At 37.3% G+C, this 17,669-nt stretch overlaps 1 protein-coding gene across 2 annotated transcripts in view; it reads left to right on the plus strand.

Moving 5' to 3' along the window:
• The window catches only part of LOC150104483 (zinc finger CCHC domain-containing protein 8 homolog), a 341,337-nt gene that overhangs the window by 313,029 nt on the left and 10,639 nt on the right, over positions 1-17,669 (plus strand). The window lies entirely within an intron of this gene.

Consider the following 17,669-nt stretch of genomic DNA (forward strand, 5'->3'; position numbering starts at 1 on the left):
TATACAAGTAGTGAAAAGGTACGTGTAACAACTTATTATTAAAATGACAGGAAATTATATTCTTGTGTAATCCTTTATCGAAGTCATTAGCCTCTATATACATGTAGCCTAGTCTGAAGATTCTCCATGCACAAACTTTGTTTGCTTGCATTTGGATAGAGGATTGAACAAAAATATAATTTCTTGGCAAGCAGTAATTATTTCTCCTTGTGAGAATGTTAGCTGAAATAATGATAGAACAGAAATTATGACAGAGAAATCATTGCAAATTGCAATATCATATTCTAAACAAAATCTAAACCACTTAAAATCAACTTGCTATTGCAAAAAATATATACACAATCTTGCCATAAATACTGATAACTAATAATTAAGGAATTGACAGCGTACACTAGAAATGTAAATTAAAACAACTTTAATAAATACTTTCCGATATTTTGGCAACGTCACGTTGCCATCTTCTATGGTAACTTAAAATAAAGAACAGGTGCACGCAAGTACTACATAACAGCAAATGAGAAAAGAAGCGAGGAAGCTACCATTTTCCTAAAGTCCTGATGGTGCCCCCTGCCGGGCTATATTGGTAGTTATTGGCCTTTGGGCTGAAGTTCTGATATATGTTTCCCAAATTTGGGGCAGTCTTATGCACCCAAATTTGTTGAGGTTTGGCATGTTCCTAAGCTGAGGCTGATCCCATGAATAGTCTTTCATATTTGAACTTGCTGCAGTGTATTACTGTGGCTTTCTTCCACCTTATTCTGTGGCAGGTATCCAGAGCATGGTCTGCAAGCCCAGAGTGGCTATACTGGTGAAATCGGATGTAATCCTTGTGTTCTGAAATTCTGATATTTGCTGTCCTGCCAGTTTGGCCAAAGTAGGACAATTTACAGCTGCAAGGGACCTGGTATACACCAGGTAGGTCTAGGGGAAGTGGTTGGTCTTTAATGGGACGGATAAGGGATGCCAATTTTCTGTATGGTCTGTAACAGGCGGTTAAGTCATGTTTTTTTAGGATTTTGTTGATTTTTTCCGAGGTGCCTTGGATGTAGGGGATTGTGATGGATTTAGAGTAATCTTTTTTGTGAGGAGGGGGGGGGTTTGTGGATAACTGGTTTAAGTTGTTTTTTTTGGGGGTGGGGGTAGCCATTGGCTGAGAAAGTGTTAAGGATGTGATTTAGTTCAGTGGTTAGGGCTTGATCATTGGAACGGATAAGTTTTGCCCTGTTGAATAGTGTCTTAATAACTCCATATTGTTGTGGGGGGGGGAATTGTTGGTGAATGTATCTGCCTGCATGGGTGGGTTTTCTGTAAACTGAGAAAACCAAGGTTCCATCAGGTTGGCGGGTGACTAGTGTGTCTAGGAAGGGGAGGCTATTGTTTTTCTCTTTTTCCAGGGTGAACTTGATTCTAGGGGGGGTTAGATGTTTAAGTGTTAAGAAGGAGAGGAGTGTATCCAGGCCATGTGGCCAAATAGCAAACACATCATCAACGTAGCGAAGCCATATGGTAGGTTTTTGTAGGGCTGAGTGTAAGGCTTTCTCTTCAAAAGAGTCCATAAAGAAGTTGGCCAAGGGTGGGGAAAGTGGTGAACCCATGGCTGTCCCCTCTATCTGTTTGTAGAATTTTTCCTGCCAAACAAAATAGCCTGAGTTCATTGTAAACTGAAATAGGGCTGGGATATTGGGAGGAAATTTAGCTTGGATTAGCTCTAAGGTTTCTTTGAGGGGGACATTTGTGAATAAGGAAGAAACGTCAGAACTGACCATTATGTCATTATGTTGGAGTGTAAGGTTTTCTATACTGGCTTTGAAGTGGGCTGAGTTTTTTATGTGTGATGGTGTGTTGCCAGTATAGTGTGAGAGCGCTTTGGCTAAATATTTAGCTAGTTTGTAAGTGGGGGAATCAATGCCATTCACTATGGGACCTAATGGCACATTTTCTTCCGGCTTAGCACATCATTTCTGTACGTCTAACCGCACGATAGAGTGGCAAAATAGCTCCATGCCATATTTAGACGACGATTATAGACATCGTTTATTCAAGGAAGCCGCAGTGGTGTTAAAAACTGGCAGAAACCTCAACAGAAACCAGGGTACTATTCTTAACAGTTCATGGAAAAACCTCATCCTCTCTCTAAATTCATCTGAACTACAGCTAGCTAGTAATCACATTATGCATTTACAACAAACACGTATGCGTAATAATGATTAAGAACAATAAGTCCACTCAGTCTCTGTCACGCGATCGTGCAACCTTAGCTACTAGAGTGTTTACAACGTTTTTAACGTTCCTTTCAATTTGCATTTACTAGTATTTTTATACTTTTCCATCAACGCCTTAAAAAAGTTAGTTTGCTAGCGAAACTGGTAGGCAAAAAATGTTAAAATATTTGTATATGGTCAGTATTAAACAATAAGTTTTTTATACTTAACTTTCAAACGACCAAATATGTTTAATTTGAGCACTTCACATTGTTGGAATGCAGCCACCTGTTATTTTCAACATGATAAACACACTCAGGGTCTGTAGAATGATTGTGTATCCGACTATTAACCATTATAATGATATAGAAAACTTATCTGACCACCAAAGAACAGGTCGACCATGCTGTGTTTAAGACATTAATTCTGAACCAGTAATGTAAATACGCAAGTTCTGAAAAATCTTAGTATAACTCTGGTGTTGCAGTTTATTTATTTATTTTACAGATCTTTTGTGTTCTTCTCTCATTTATTCACTTGTAAAAAGTATTTAGCTTTGATTTTACTTACTCTCTATGCCAATCCTTCCATTCCCTCCAATAGCTACAAATTATCTTATAGTCTGCAACAGAGTTCAGTATGACTAACATAATACAAGAAAACTTGTAGTCAGCTCCCTAATGTAGGTAGCCAACTACATGTTATCTCATTGTAGCAGAAAAAAACTTTCCCTAGTTACTTTGAAGCTACTTTCTAATGTTTTCCTTTTTAATATGATTCTGTTATTGATGAAATCTAGTCAGTTCTTTAATTTTTCCTCTAAATAAAATATGAATTTAAAAAAGTAATAATCCAGTCAGACTTCAGAGCAGTTTTTCCCAAACTTTTCAGTACCCTTAAAATTTTAGTAAGTGGTAAAAAAAAAAAAAAAAAAAAAAAAAAAAAAAAAAAAAAAACATCGCAATTAAAAAAATAAGTGGCTCATACCCTAAAGACCATTCACATAACCCTGGTGTATTAAATGATGTGTTAAAAAATTATAACATAAATTAAGAAATTTTTCATATGTCTTATCTTCTTGAAGGGAATAAAAAAACACCAAAATGCAAATACTTTTGCTGTAATTACAGTATAATTTTGTGATATTCCATAGTTGGCTATTTCATTTTGCAATAGTATACTGGCCAAGTCCTAGATAACAACAATTTGTTCTCTAAGAGAGAACTCCTTCAGTTTTGTGACATGTAAAAATGAAATGTTTAAACTATGTTTTAATTTATACATTCAGTGTTTTTAATTGTAACTAATTGTGGGCTATGCAGCTGCCTTACAACACAAGGAATGACCTTTTTACAACATGCACTATGTAATGTGAGAATAGATACATACATTATACCATATTATGTTTCATGTAGACATATTTATGTACATATACAGGGTGGTTCAAAATTCCACGTACAAATTTTGAGGGGAGGTAGAGAACATCAAAATCAACCATATTCACATAGGAAAGCATGACCAGAAATGCCACCCGAAAGTGATAGGCACGCTGTTCTTCAGCGCTCCAGGTGAGCAATTGGGGCTTCCTCATTCAAGCTTTCGATGTCGTACGAAGAACATGCGTCGTTTCACGAATGCTGAGATGGCAGACATGCACCTCATTTACAGGTTAGCTGAAGGTAATGGAAAAGCCACTGCGCGAATGTATCACAAAAGGTACCCAAACAGACGTGTACCACATCACCAAATGTTTGAGTATTTGCATCAGAATTTGTGTGACTATGGATTATTCAGGGATCGCAGGCATTATAGTAGGCAGCCACAATCGATGCAAAATTCCACCATGGAAGAGGAGGTGTTGCATGCGATGGACAATAATCCAGAGACAAGCACACATGCCATTGCTTCTGCTATAGGAGTATCTTGATCCAGTGTATTGCGCATTTTGCACTCTGAGTCCTTACATCCATTTCATCTGCAATGGGTCCAGTTACTGATAGCCGAAGATTATCCTCGCCATGTGGAATTCGCGCAGTGGTTTCTGCAGAAAAGTGCTGTAGACAGATTTTCCAACTTGTGTTTTGATCACGGATGAAGCTTCATTTACCCGCGAAGGGGTCTTCAATCACCACAATGCCCATGTGTGGGCCCGTGAGAACCCACACGCTGTGCGATCACATGCTGCACAACCACAATTCGCCATTGATGTATGGGCAGGTATCGGCGCTGACTGTTTAGTCAGCCCATACCACCCCAACTGTACTCCCAGAAGTATCTGTCCTTTCTGGAAGAAGTTCTGTCGGATTTATTGAACAATGTTCCAATGACTGTGCGTTGGCAGATGTGGTTTCAACACGACGGAGCTCCAGCCCATTTTGGTCTTTCTGTGCATCAGTATTTGGACAGGTCCTTTGAGGCTCGATGGATTGGACGTGGTGGACCCGTCGCATGGCCCCCACACTCACCTGATTTATCGAGCATTGATTTCTTTCTGTGGGGGACCCTTAAAGCCATATGAACAAAAATGCCTGTTGCCTCTGACATGGACCTCGTGGCAAGAATCAGCATCGGCACTGCTAATATCAGGGAAACTCCAGGTATTTTCAAAAATGTATGGTAGTTGATGCGTCGTCGGTGTCTGGCATGCATCACTGCTAATGGTCGTAACTTTGAGCACCTGATGTGAAACCATATTATGTATCCAACTACCATTGAACTGTTCAGGTACGCCTAATAAAGTTCTTTACACACTGCATTGTGTTATTTCTGTATCTTTGTGTCTCTCTGTTAATACCTTCCGGTGGTGTTTCCAGTCATGCTTTCCTATGTGAATATGGTTGATTCTGATGTTCTCTCCCTCCCCTCAGTGTTTGTATGTGGAATTTTGAACCACTCTGTATAAGAAACATCTTCATGAACCAACAAATTAAACATTTTCTGAAGATTTCTGAATTTAAATCCCCCCCCCCCCCCAAAAAAAAAAAACAGAAAATTTTTTTTAGAAAACCTTATTTAATTAACCATTACAAAATTTGTGAGGAAATGCAAAATTCAACTCAACTCGAGCATGTAAAAAAAAGTATTGTGTAAATAAGCATTGTGCAATTAACATTTGCAACTTTCTTGGCAAATATCTCAGTATGTGCTGTAAGATAACGCAAAGAAAAATGTAAGAAAGCAAAGTGTAAATAGCAGAAAGTGGCAAAATATTTTAGAAGCTATTGAAAAAGCTTAGAAATAAGGAAAGAGTACTGTGAAAGGAATCTGGGATGATAAAGGTGACATAGAAACTGAAGATATTCTAGATGTGTGGAGTAATTACATTGAAAGACTGCTAAAGGAAGCAAGCATACAGCATGGTGGTAACATTCAAGAGGAATGCAGTCAGGAATATACTTAAGGTAGAAAAAGCCATGATATTTAACCAGAAATGTTCAAATATGGAGGTATAAATGTTTTGTAGTGGCTGCATTGAATAATTCAGAGCTTTGTCAAAAGTTCAAATTCTAGATGATTTGAACAGAGCTTTCATAGTACCCATCTATAAAAAGGGAAATAAAACTGAATGTGAGATTATTAATAAGTAGTAGACTTCCATTGGAGTTAATGACTCATCACGGGAGATCCTTCATCATACACAGCTCATCATACTGTGACTTAAATGCATTCACCATCTCGACACTTCCAGGTAATTTCATCCACAACTCTCTATGCAAAAAAACTTACTCCTCACTCCCTCCTTATACAATTTCCAAGGATAGGCTCTTTTTCTTCAATTCTATAAAAAATCTGATCCACATTAATCCGGTAATAACCCCTTACCAACTTGTATGTCTCGATCATATCCCCCCCCCCCCAAGTCTTTCTATTCATTAGACAGAAACCATCTTAGTTAATCGTCTTTGTACCTCTTCCAACATCTCTTCATCCTTTTGAAAACATGATGACCAAATCTGTGCACAGTAATCCATACACAGTCTGATCAAAGCATAACATAACAGAATCATAATATCTTTCCTCCACATCAGTGTTCTCTGCATCATTCCTATAATGTGCTGTCATCACACTTTTAGCAAAATGCTCCAAAATTTCAGGTCCTTATCAACTCCCCTCCCCCAGATCCTGATATCCTCACCAATCGTATACTCTGTGCTTCCCAAACTTCAATATGTTGAACTCTGGCAGTCCCATTCAGATTACAATGATTACATATCATTGTAATCTTGTAAGTCTCCTTACAAGATTACAACATCCATTGTACTCCTCATAGTTCTTCCTAACTTTGCATCATCTGCAAACAACTATATATCACCATTCAAGCCTTTTCCAATATCCTTTACATACAAATTAAACAGCAGTGGACCTCCCCCCACAAGGAGCACACCACTGGTGACCTTCCTTCTCTGAGTTATCACCCCCCCCCCAATATACAACTTCCTGATACCTGTTGAACAGCTAATCTCCAATCCAATGCACTAATCTATCTAACCCTTTCTGTTCCGGTTCAATTACCAGATTGTCATGTGGTAAAAAGTCTTTAGCAAAATCGAAATATTGTATACTACTGTGTATGCTTCCCCTTTATCCAATATGCATGTAGATGGCAAAAACACAACCTTCCTTTAGAAAATCCACGCTATCCATAAAAGAGAATGTTGTTGTCATCAACTCAGTTCTGAATCCTGGTTCTCACTAGTCTCTCTAGCACCTTTACCACAACTCCAGACAAACAGATTGGTCTGTAATTTCAAACCTTAGTCTTATCACCCCTTTATGAACAATTCTGTCCTCGTTCCACTCCATTCGAACTTGGGGAAATCGAGGAATCGCGTTCAACAGGTACATTAAAGCTGTTGTTAATTCCCTAGAACATTCCCTGAAGACACATGATATACCATCAAGTCCTATGGCTTTAATGACATCAAGTTTACTCAATTCCTTACATACTTCATGCTCACTCACCATCAGTGGCTCCTCCTCTTTTCCCACTGCACCCCCAAGTTCTGCATGATGTTATTTTCACAAAGGTGAAATACCTTTATGACCTGCTCATTTAGCATCTCTGCAATATCCTTGTCAGTGATTATTCTACCATTCCCTCCAACCAGTATCATCCTTCCATAATCATTCTTTCTTCTACTAGCCACATATTGAAAAAACTCTCTAAAATAGGAGTTTTTTTTACGTTATTTGGAATCATATCTTTTACTTGGAAAAGTTTTGCTGCAATGATGCACCATTTAGTATATATGTATTCTATATATTTTGTCCATTTACAGTGGCAATTTGTGTCAAGGTCAAGGTATCTAACTGCTGCTCACACAGCACTTTTGCTACCCTTACCATACAAGTTACCTCTCTTGCTTGCTCTTTGTACTTCTCGTGCAACTGATTATTACCACAAGTCATCTCATACTGCATTCTTCGTTTATCCATTTCACACCCACTTCATTCAATCTCTTGAGCTTTGGAATACATTTAGACATTGTCTCTGCCAGATTATTCCTGAACAGATCCCAAGCAGCATTGATCTTCTTTCCTTCCAATTCTTCATTCCATGATATGGTTGCAAGCTGTCAATAACAGCATCTGCTACCTTCCTCATATGATTGGCCACCATCAAAGTAATCCTCACGGTCACTCTCACCAACTGGAGGGAGATTCAATACTTCATTTACAATAACATCCTCTGATGAGATAATCAAATCATAGACCCTTGATTCACGTGTATCCTCTGTTACATACTGCCTAAGGCAGTTGTCCATCAAAAACTCAAGAAATTCATTCTCCTTGCTTCTAGATACTGCCAGTCTATATTACTCCAGTTACAATCACCACAACAATCAGCCTTTTCTTAGTAGCTAGTCTGATTTGCCTGAACATTTCCTTCTCATTGCCATTCACTTTTCCAGATCTATAGCAGTACCCAAATAGACATTTCATTCTGTTCACCACCACCTCATACCACACTGCTTCAAAACTGCTGCCACTATTTGCTCCTTTCATTTCCACCTTATATTTAAAAGTTTTTTCACTTGGTTATATTATAAATTAAAGATGCTAATAAATTATATTCTTAGTTTAATCCTTTATCCAAGTGTAAGCAAATAAAAATTTGTACTTGAAGTAACACCACGACTGGACTATTTGTATATAGAGGCTAATGACTTCACATACGCACATAATGCAATTCACATATCCTTATTAATTGAGGTGAAAAAGTAAAGGGATGCTCATCATAGGCCTAGAGTAGTTAGTATAGGGGTGCAAGAGAGTCTGATAGTATTAGGAGAAAGAAAAGACAGATGGTAGTATGAGAGAGAGAAAAGGCCTCAGCTCTTTTATATCATCATATACCCAAAAGCTATCATTTTTCCTTTTTCACCTATATGAGATGAAAAAGGAAAAGAAAAAGGTGAAAAATTTCCTTTTTCATCTCACATGAACAAACAAAAGAAAAGACCAATGGAAACTAAATCACAAAGATGACTGATACCCAGGTGGTTAGCCTTATCTGAGTTAAATGCCTTGAGTTGGCCTTCTCTGCTTAGGATTGCTCTCCAGTCATCCCTGCTGGAGGATTGAATTAAGTGGATGGAGCTATTTAAAAACCTTTCATAGTAAGGAAAGACAGAATTTTATCCCCCCCCCCATGTGAATATTGCATAATGTGGGTGGTCTATGCCATCTAGTCAAAAATTTGATATATCCTAGAATGCTTCTTTCTAAATACAAAAATTGTCTGACGAAACAATAAAATTTCCACAATACAACGTTATAAAGGATTTGGATGTCATATTGCTGGTTTTCAAATCCATGTTTCTTTCTAATCTTCCATAAATAGTATTTTAATTCATTAATTATAAAAATCGAAATTCTCTTCCCATTGCTGACAGGTGATGAGTACTGCAAAAAAAAATAACCTGTTCTGTTGTAAGTAATAGAATGCCCAACATATTACAAAATCTGTTTCAAATACAAAGGACAAGAGGGCAGCTGTAGAATGCATGTTCTACTTTTCCAATTGGCAACAGATGTCACAGATTAGATCTCTGATGTAAAAGTACCTCCATTTGATGGTATTGACTGGAAGGTGGCCATATGCAATTCTCCAAGCAAGATCCCTCCTGTTAGGGTATCCTTGTAACTTCAATAAGTTATAAAACAAAGTATTGTTGTCAGTACCCAACTATGGAAGTTTGTGGTGAAAGAGATTAAAATTTCTTTATACCAAATTTTACTTTTTTTAATGGAAAGAATGTCAGTGCCAAAGTGTTGTAGAGTCTTACCACACTTTGGCACTGACCATAGAGTGTTGTAGTATTCAGAAACAATCTCAGCTTTAGAGTGAAAACCCAAGTAGTACAGGAGAAGGTCTGCACATGGGTTATTGGTGTGCAATATTTTATGGATTTTTGAAGCTGTATTGCTTAAATATTAGAATTTTATCCATCGAAGTGACCACTACATCATCGGCATATGCTAATACCTTATTTTCCTTCATAGTTGAAGGAACTGTTATTCCTCACACAGCTTGTGTGTTATTGACTTGCTATAAGAAAGGTTCAAGAACCAATGCAAAGAGCAGTGGACTAAGAGAGCAACCTTGCTTGACTCCTTTTCTAATTTGATCGGGTCTAACAGGAACCCATTAACTAGGAAGCGGGTAGTTGAATAGACATAGGCTCCTTTGATAATGGATAGCAGCTTTTTACATACACCAATTTGCTGGAGGATGTGGAACAGAAAGGTTGCAAGACATTATCAAATGTTTGAGTAAGGTCTACTGATAGCACCGCAATCAACTGCTTTTTTACATTAACTAAACAGATTAGATCATGTAGCAGAAATAGATTAAATTCTACTGCTTGGCTTGGAACTTCACACATCTGTGTGCTTTAATTATGTATCTCATTCCCACTTTGAGCCTGTTATTGATAATGCGGAAAAATATCTTGTAGTCAGTATTAGATAGAGAAATAGGTCTCCATATCCTTAGATGTGATTTGTATTAGGTTTTGGAATGAGGGCAGTAGTATGGCTTGCTACAAATTCACTTGGTATGTGTCAAAAGAATTAAATAGTATAACTGGAATGGGAAGAATAAAATTCCAGGCCTCACAGTAAGGTACTATCTCTAGATCATCAGGTCCTGGGGATTTTCTTGTCTGGCATTCTTTATAGGCTGTGGTAACTTCACATGCTGTAATGGTCTGTAAAGCCCATCTTGGATATGAACAGGAAAGCCATTAATGTTCCAAGAGTTATAATTTCCAACAGTACTATTGTCTTCAAACAGATTTTTGTAGTGTTTTTGAAAGGAGTCAAGGATGTCTTGAGTGGTAGACATGTCTTCACCATCAACATAGATTTGAATGATATTCCTTTCTTTGCGGAATTTAGTGGTCTACTGAAGAATGCAGCTGAAGGGCTATCTGCTAAGTGCTGCTGTATTCTTATCTTAAAATTTCTTTCTTCTAGTTGTTTCTGCCTTTCCACTTCTATCTCTGTGTTAATATTTCTAATGATGCTGCTACATTCTATACCATTGTGTTGGTTTATACAGGTCTTTCAGCTTTTTTCTTTTGAGGAAAGCCTGTTCCTTTTCCCATTCCATCATATTCTGTTTTACTGCTTGTTTGAATTTTAACCACATATCCCAATTCCAGGTAACATTATTCCAATTTGAACAGAGGATCTGGACTGGTTGAAAAGATCAATGGAAAATCTGGTGGAAATCTCCATGGTCCAGAACTAATCTCTACTTGTTCCATGCAGCGGAACTTAAGTAGAACTGGATTATGATCTGACATGTTCATGTCAAGATGTTTAATCTGAATTATCCTATTTATAAGGAAAGAAGAGATATAAATTCAATCAATACGAGTACCAAAGTACCTTGATTCATGTAAGTATATGCCTGAAGATTAGGATTGCGAATCCTCCATATGTCTACTAGTTGAGCATTGTCAAGACATGTTTTTAACTGTGCATATCCCACTTTTATACTCCTGGGGTGTCCTCCTATTTTGTCTAATCTGGGGTTTTCAGTACAATTCCAGTCTCCAGCTGCTGCTGTGATGTAGTGGGTACTGTATAAATATGGCTCCAATTCCTGGAAGAATTTTCGTCTAACTGTTCCATTGGATCATTTATAAAACTTATTACGCATCCACAGTATTTTCAGTCTATTGTCAAGATTCTCCCTTCTGCATCCCTTTGGATATTATGGAATGACCCAAGGAGAATGAGAACTCCTACTCCAGCCCTGTTAAATCTTCCAAAGCTCTAATAAGAAAGAAGTGGATATCTATCTGTTAAAGTTTTTATATCTTTACATCTGCAGAAGTAGGTATCTTGGAGAAATGCAAACCTGATCTTATGGTGTAGCATAAGTTTCCATATAGTTTCTTGTTTAATTTGCTTGTAGAATCCTCGTAACATTATTCCATGCATTTAATGAGGCAATGCAGAAAGATGTTATGATTAATGAAGTATCACTGGTAAGTTTTTAACCTCTAAATTTTGGATGAACCTGATGAGGTCTTCAGTCTTCCCAGATTGCAGAAGCAATCGTGTAGTCTGCTTCTTGTAAACTGTTTTCCAGTTTTTTACAGTTGCTTTCCATTATTTTAATTTTATGCCTATCGTTCTTGATTTGGAAGCTAATTATTTTTTTTTAATTGCATCTCTCGCTTTCTCTTTATTAGCATGAGTGGCTCTTCATAGTCCATAAACTCTTCTGAGCCTGAAGAGGTTTCATTTGATGATCCTTATCAGTGGAAGCCAGACCCAGAAGTGATATCAAGGTTGAAGTAATGCACAAGTCATATTTCAATATACGAGTAGCCAAAAGATTTTACACCTTATTACTAAAGTACTCGGGATTAAAGATAGTTGTTAGAAGTTTTTCCATTTGGTTAAACTATAAATTAAAGATGCCAAGAAATTATATTCTTGGTTTAATCCTTTATCCAAGTGTAAGCAAACAAAGTTTGTGCCTGGAGTAACTTCAGGACTGGGCAACTTGTATATAGAGGCTAATGACTTAATATCACTTGCCTTAGTATCCCATAATGCAAAGCACAAGTCCTTGTAGACATGTATAATGCTATGCATTATGTGAAGGTTCACTACCCAGACCACCGGTTTCAACCTTGATTAAGGTTTCATCGGTGGGAGCCAGACCCAGAAGTGATACCAAGGTTGAAGTAATGCAGAAGTCATATTTCCATATACAAGTAGTCATCAGCCTCACAAGTAGCTCAGTTGTGAAGTTACTTCATGTGCAAATTTTTATTTGCTTACACTTGGATAAAGGATTAAACTAAGAATATAATTTCTTGGCATCTTTAATTTATTTTATTACATCTCCACCTTAGTTGTAGATAACTCCTCTGCTAACATCAACAGCACCCCCCCCCCCTTTCTATCTTGCCTATCCTCACGGTAAACATCACATCCATTCATCTACTGTCAGAATACTGTCCTCATCCAACCATATCTCACTTATTCCACTGTTCAGTTGAATATACTCTGTTAAGAGGTGCTTATGTGTCAGGGATTGATAACTGGAGGAGACCTCCACATGGCCTTTTGGGGAATCCAAAGAGCTGACCAGGTACTTCTGACATGATGTCCGGACCTAACCTTCTCGTGGTGCACTGTGTTGGGTATCTACTTGGATACTGAACAATTAGCTGACCAAATTGTATTCTTATTGGCTTAAACCATAACTCAAATGATGGTACAACATGATGGAATTTCATATCAGCTGGGGCTTTGCCTGGTTAAACAAGGTCCCTGTTGTTGGAATGGAACTAGCAGAAGAACTGGATAAGTACGATCGATGAGAAGAAAAGAAGACAAAAACAGGTGAGATATTTCTAAGCAAAAATTACAAGATGTTAGATTCAGGAATAACAATCAGGAAAAAGAAGGAGTAGCTGTAATATTCTTGAATGGTAAGCCATATCAAGTAGAGTGATGTGGGCTAATATCATGATGGGGAACTGGACAATGAGATTTATTTGTGTACTTATGGTCCCACAGAAGGTTCTAATAAGGAAGAAGTGGAGGAATTTTTCGAGGCAGCTGGTACAACAAAAAAGGAAAAGTTGGTCCTTGTTGAAGATCTAAACAGCAGAGTACGAAGTGGTTATCAGACATAAGAATGATTTGGAAAAATTTGGAGAAAAGAACAAAGCTAATAATAATGGAGAAGAATAAGCTGGGTTCAGGCCAAATACAGGTTGTCAGGATCAGATTTTAACTTTAAGACAAATAGTTGAGAAATCAGAGAATATAACAAGGATCTGCATTTAAGTTTTGTAGATCTGGAAAAGACATATGGCAAGGTGCCAAGAGGAAAGCTGTTCAAAATGCTCCAGTTATATGGTGTAAATGGAACATTATATCAAGCAATACATAGTCTCTGTTTGAGCTGTAAATCAGTTAGAATTGAAGAAAGCACAGGAAGACGGTTTGATATTAAGTCAGGTGTGCAACAAGGGTGCAAATTATCACCACTGTTGTTCATTATCTATAAGGATCACATTAAGGAGGAAAGTTATATTAAATCTGATATCCAAATTAGTGATGTTATCTTAGCTCTTTACTTTATGCAGATGATGTTATACTTCTAAATAAATCTAAGACAAGTCTGCTGGATTCCCTAACCAAATTGGATAACTGTTGTATTAAATTTGGTATGAAAATCAGCATTAAAAAGATGAAGACAGTGAAAATAGGCAGAAACACTGAAAACAACAACTGCATCCTGAATGGAGAACCTATAGAACAAGTAAAACATTTCAGCTGTTTAGGTACAATATTTTGTGAAGGTGGCAAATTAAATTTGTAAATAGACAGCAGAATTAGCAAAACTAGTATGGTAGGAAGTCAACTCAATAAATTTATATGGAAGAAGAGAGAGAATAGTCAAAACACTAAATTAGCTGTATACAAGACAGTGTTCAAACCAGTTTTAACTTATGGATCTGAGAGCTGGGTTAGAAATAAAACTCTTGATGAAAGATTGAACACTGTAGATATGAGAGTCATGAGAAAGATTAGGGGACCAAACAGGTGGCATCAACTGCAATATGATATTAAAAATGAGGATATAATAAGGACAGGACTTGACATTGTTAGCAATGCTAATCTCAGGTGGTATATGGCCACTTAAATGGAATAGAAGAGGAAAGATTAGCTAAACAAGTGTTCTTTACCAGGATGGCAGGAAAAAGACCCAGAGGAAGTCCAAGTAGGTGGACTGATACATTAAAAAGTGCCTTAGAAGGCAGAAATATAAGATCTGATAATAGTGGAATGTTGACAGATAACAGGCTGATCTGGAGGAAAATTGTTGATAGGAAGTTAGTAATGATGTAACTTTTCATATAGTACTATTATAAGATCCTGTACACAACCTGTATGGCAAAAATTTGATGATGATATACTTTGTTAATGCTACAATTTCATTTCCTTTATTTCAAATACTTCTGACATTTGTAAAGATATATAATAGCTTATTTCTTATTCTATAACAAGCCTCCCAACCCAACTCCTCAGATGTAACTCCTCTATATCCCACCCCCATTTGCTGCTTGTCTCTGTCATCGTTGATCTTCCATCTCTCCTCAGACCTGTTTGTTTCCCCACAATCCTCGTCATTCCAATCCTTTGCTGTACACACGCACATCCATCTGTTCCTGTATCCATCATCTGCTCTTTTCTCATGCAGAGTCTCCTGTCCACCCTGACTTCTCCAGTTTCCCTGTTTGTCTTATGTTCCTTCTCTCCTACTTTGTTCACCTGCTGTTGCACATCACCTCTTGCTTCCTCAGATCTTCTATTTACTTCAATCATTACACTCCCTTGCAGCAAGTTCTCCAGCTACCTCACACCAAATCCATTTTAATGTCCCCCATCTGTTTTATACAACTCCATCCATCCCTCAAATTCATCCCACATATTCACAAAATGAATTCCTTTCTCTTCACACATCTCAGCTAGTAACCCATTCATAATCCTCACTTGCCATCTCATGACTATCATCCCTCATTAGGAGGACTCAACCCCCCCCCCCCAAAAGAATGGGGAGAACCTCATATGAATAAAATAAAATCACTATCATACTTGGGCAACATGCTTGCCTACCTTTTCTGCTACACTGTTACTTACCAGAAACACTTAGGAGAAATTTCTCTGTAATCCTCACATTCAGTTTTATTTCCCATTTTATAGATGGGTGCTATAAGAGCTCTACTCCAATCATTTGGAATTCAACCTTTTGACAAGGCCCTTTGAATTATGTGGTTGTATTAACTGTAGAACTTTTATACCTCCATATTTGAGCATTTCCGATTGAATATCATCTACTCTGGCTACCTTTCCACATTTCCAATTTTTGATGGCTTTTCAACTTCAAGTGTTGATATGTAATCCTCGCTGCATTCTTCTTGAATGCTTTCTATCACCATGCTGTTATTGCTTGTTTCATTTAGCAATCTTTCAAAATAATTACTCCAGACATCTAGAATATCTTCAGTCTTAATGTCACCTTTATGATCTTTGATTCCTTTTACAGTACTCTTTCCTCCATTTTTAAGTTTTTTTTCAGTAGCTTCCAGAATATTTTGCCATCCTCCTGATTTATTTTCTATGTTCTTACCAAAGTGTTCCCATGACTCACTTGAATCTTCTTTTCTTCCTCAAATATATACCACTCATTATTATATTATTATTATTAATTGGATTTTTTGTTGAAACATGATGAATGAATGGAATACATTCCAAATGCAGGAATTTGCATTAGGTTTGAAGATCCATCATGGGAGGTCCACCGTAATCTCATCATTCACTCAATACCTTCAATTCATTCAACAAAACATTCAAAAATACCACTGGTAACCCATTTTCCTCCTCTCTAATCAGAAATTCTAGTGATGTCCTGCTACATTTACAATACTTTAAGAGGTAGATGGATTGTTACAGAAATATAAGATATTTTCAGATCTTATATTTGTGCCTTAGAAGGCAGAAATATAAGATCTGATAATAGTGGAATGTTGACAGATAACAGGCTGATCTGGAGGAAAATTGTTGATAGGATGTTAGTAATGATGTAACTTTTCATGTAGTACTATTATAAGATCCTGTACACACCCTGTATGGCAAAAAAAAACATCGGATCCGATGTTTATACCATTCTTTAAACTTCATAACTTTTTTTTTTTTTTTTTTTGCAGCTTATAGCCTTAATTACTGCAGCAGCAAATTGAAACGATCCAACTTATCCCTGTTTAATGATGTTACCCAACAATTTACCTCTCGCTTAATTTATCTGCCTGACCCTAGAGATATGTGGTTTGTTACTGCTTTTCCTAAAGTCCTCGCATACAGTTAACATACTTCCTTTGCAGATTCTTATGCCATGGTGGTAATCCTAGTTGCTTCTTAAGTTTATCATAATCACCAACTCTGCAGTAATACATACTTCTTCTTAACTGAAGATACTGTGTGTCTAGAACGTCTTTAGTGTCATGGCCACATAACTACTTTCCAGCCAGAAGTAAATTAACTATCTTGGTTACACACAATCCTTGGGATTGTGTGTGTGGTTTTACCAGATCCAGCAGTCTCCAAACCTAATACTCCTCCATTTTGCAGTTTCAAGTAGTGATTATTTCTTAGTAGGTACATGAACTCCATTTCGTGTTCTCTATATTATTCTGTTTCTCCTTCCAGCTTACACTATCTGATGATAAATATCTGGACATCCCTTTGTAATAGTGGATATGGTTATATACATCACAACCATAGCTCATAAAGGTATTAAAAGGAAGCACAAAGTTGTGCAGTCTTCATAGATACACACATTAAGAGTAAAATGGGCTGCCCTACTGAAGAGCCCAGTGGCTTTTAATGTGGCACTAATTATATGATGCCACTTTTCAACAACTCAGTTGAGGAAATTTCTACTCTGCTGTAGCTGCACCAATCGGTGTAAACATTCAGAGCAACAACAGCACAGCTGTTACCTGGTAGGCCATGTAAATTCAGTGGGACCACTAAGCGCTGAAACGCATGCAAAAAAAATCCTGTCCTTGGTTGAAACGGTTACTACTACTATCAAAGTCTGATATGCCTCTGCAAGGCAATGCCACAACTATTCATTGAGAACAGAAGAACATAGATTTCCATAGTCACACAGTTGCACACAAGCCTAAAATCTGCAAAGCGCAACACTAAGCACTGGATGGAATGGTGTACAGTTCACTGCTATTGGACTCGGGAGCAGTGAAAACATGTTCTTTGGAGTAAAGAATCTTGCTTCACCATCAGGCAGTCCGAAGGAAAGGTCTTTTTCTTTTTTTTTTTTTTTAATGTGATTCCTACTCATGAAAGGTTACAGGCCTATAGTACTAATGTATAGTACCGCGAGTAGGTTAAGGATTTTTTCTA

This window comes from Typopeltis vanoorti, chromosome 7 (genome assembly GCF_054136105.1).
Source record: "Typopeltis vanoorti isolate ZY-2024b chromosome 7, IOZ_Tvanoo_1.0, whole genome shotgun sequence".
Classification (NCBI taxonomy): domain Eukaryota; kingdom Metazoa; phylum Arthropoda; class Arachnida; order Uropygi; family Thelyphonidae; genus Typopeltis; species Typopeltis vanoorti.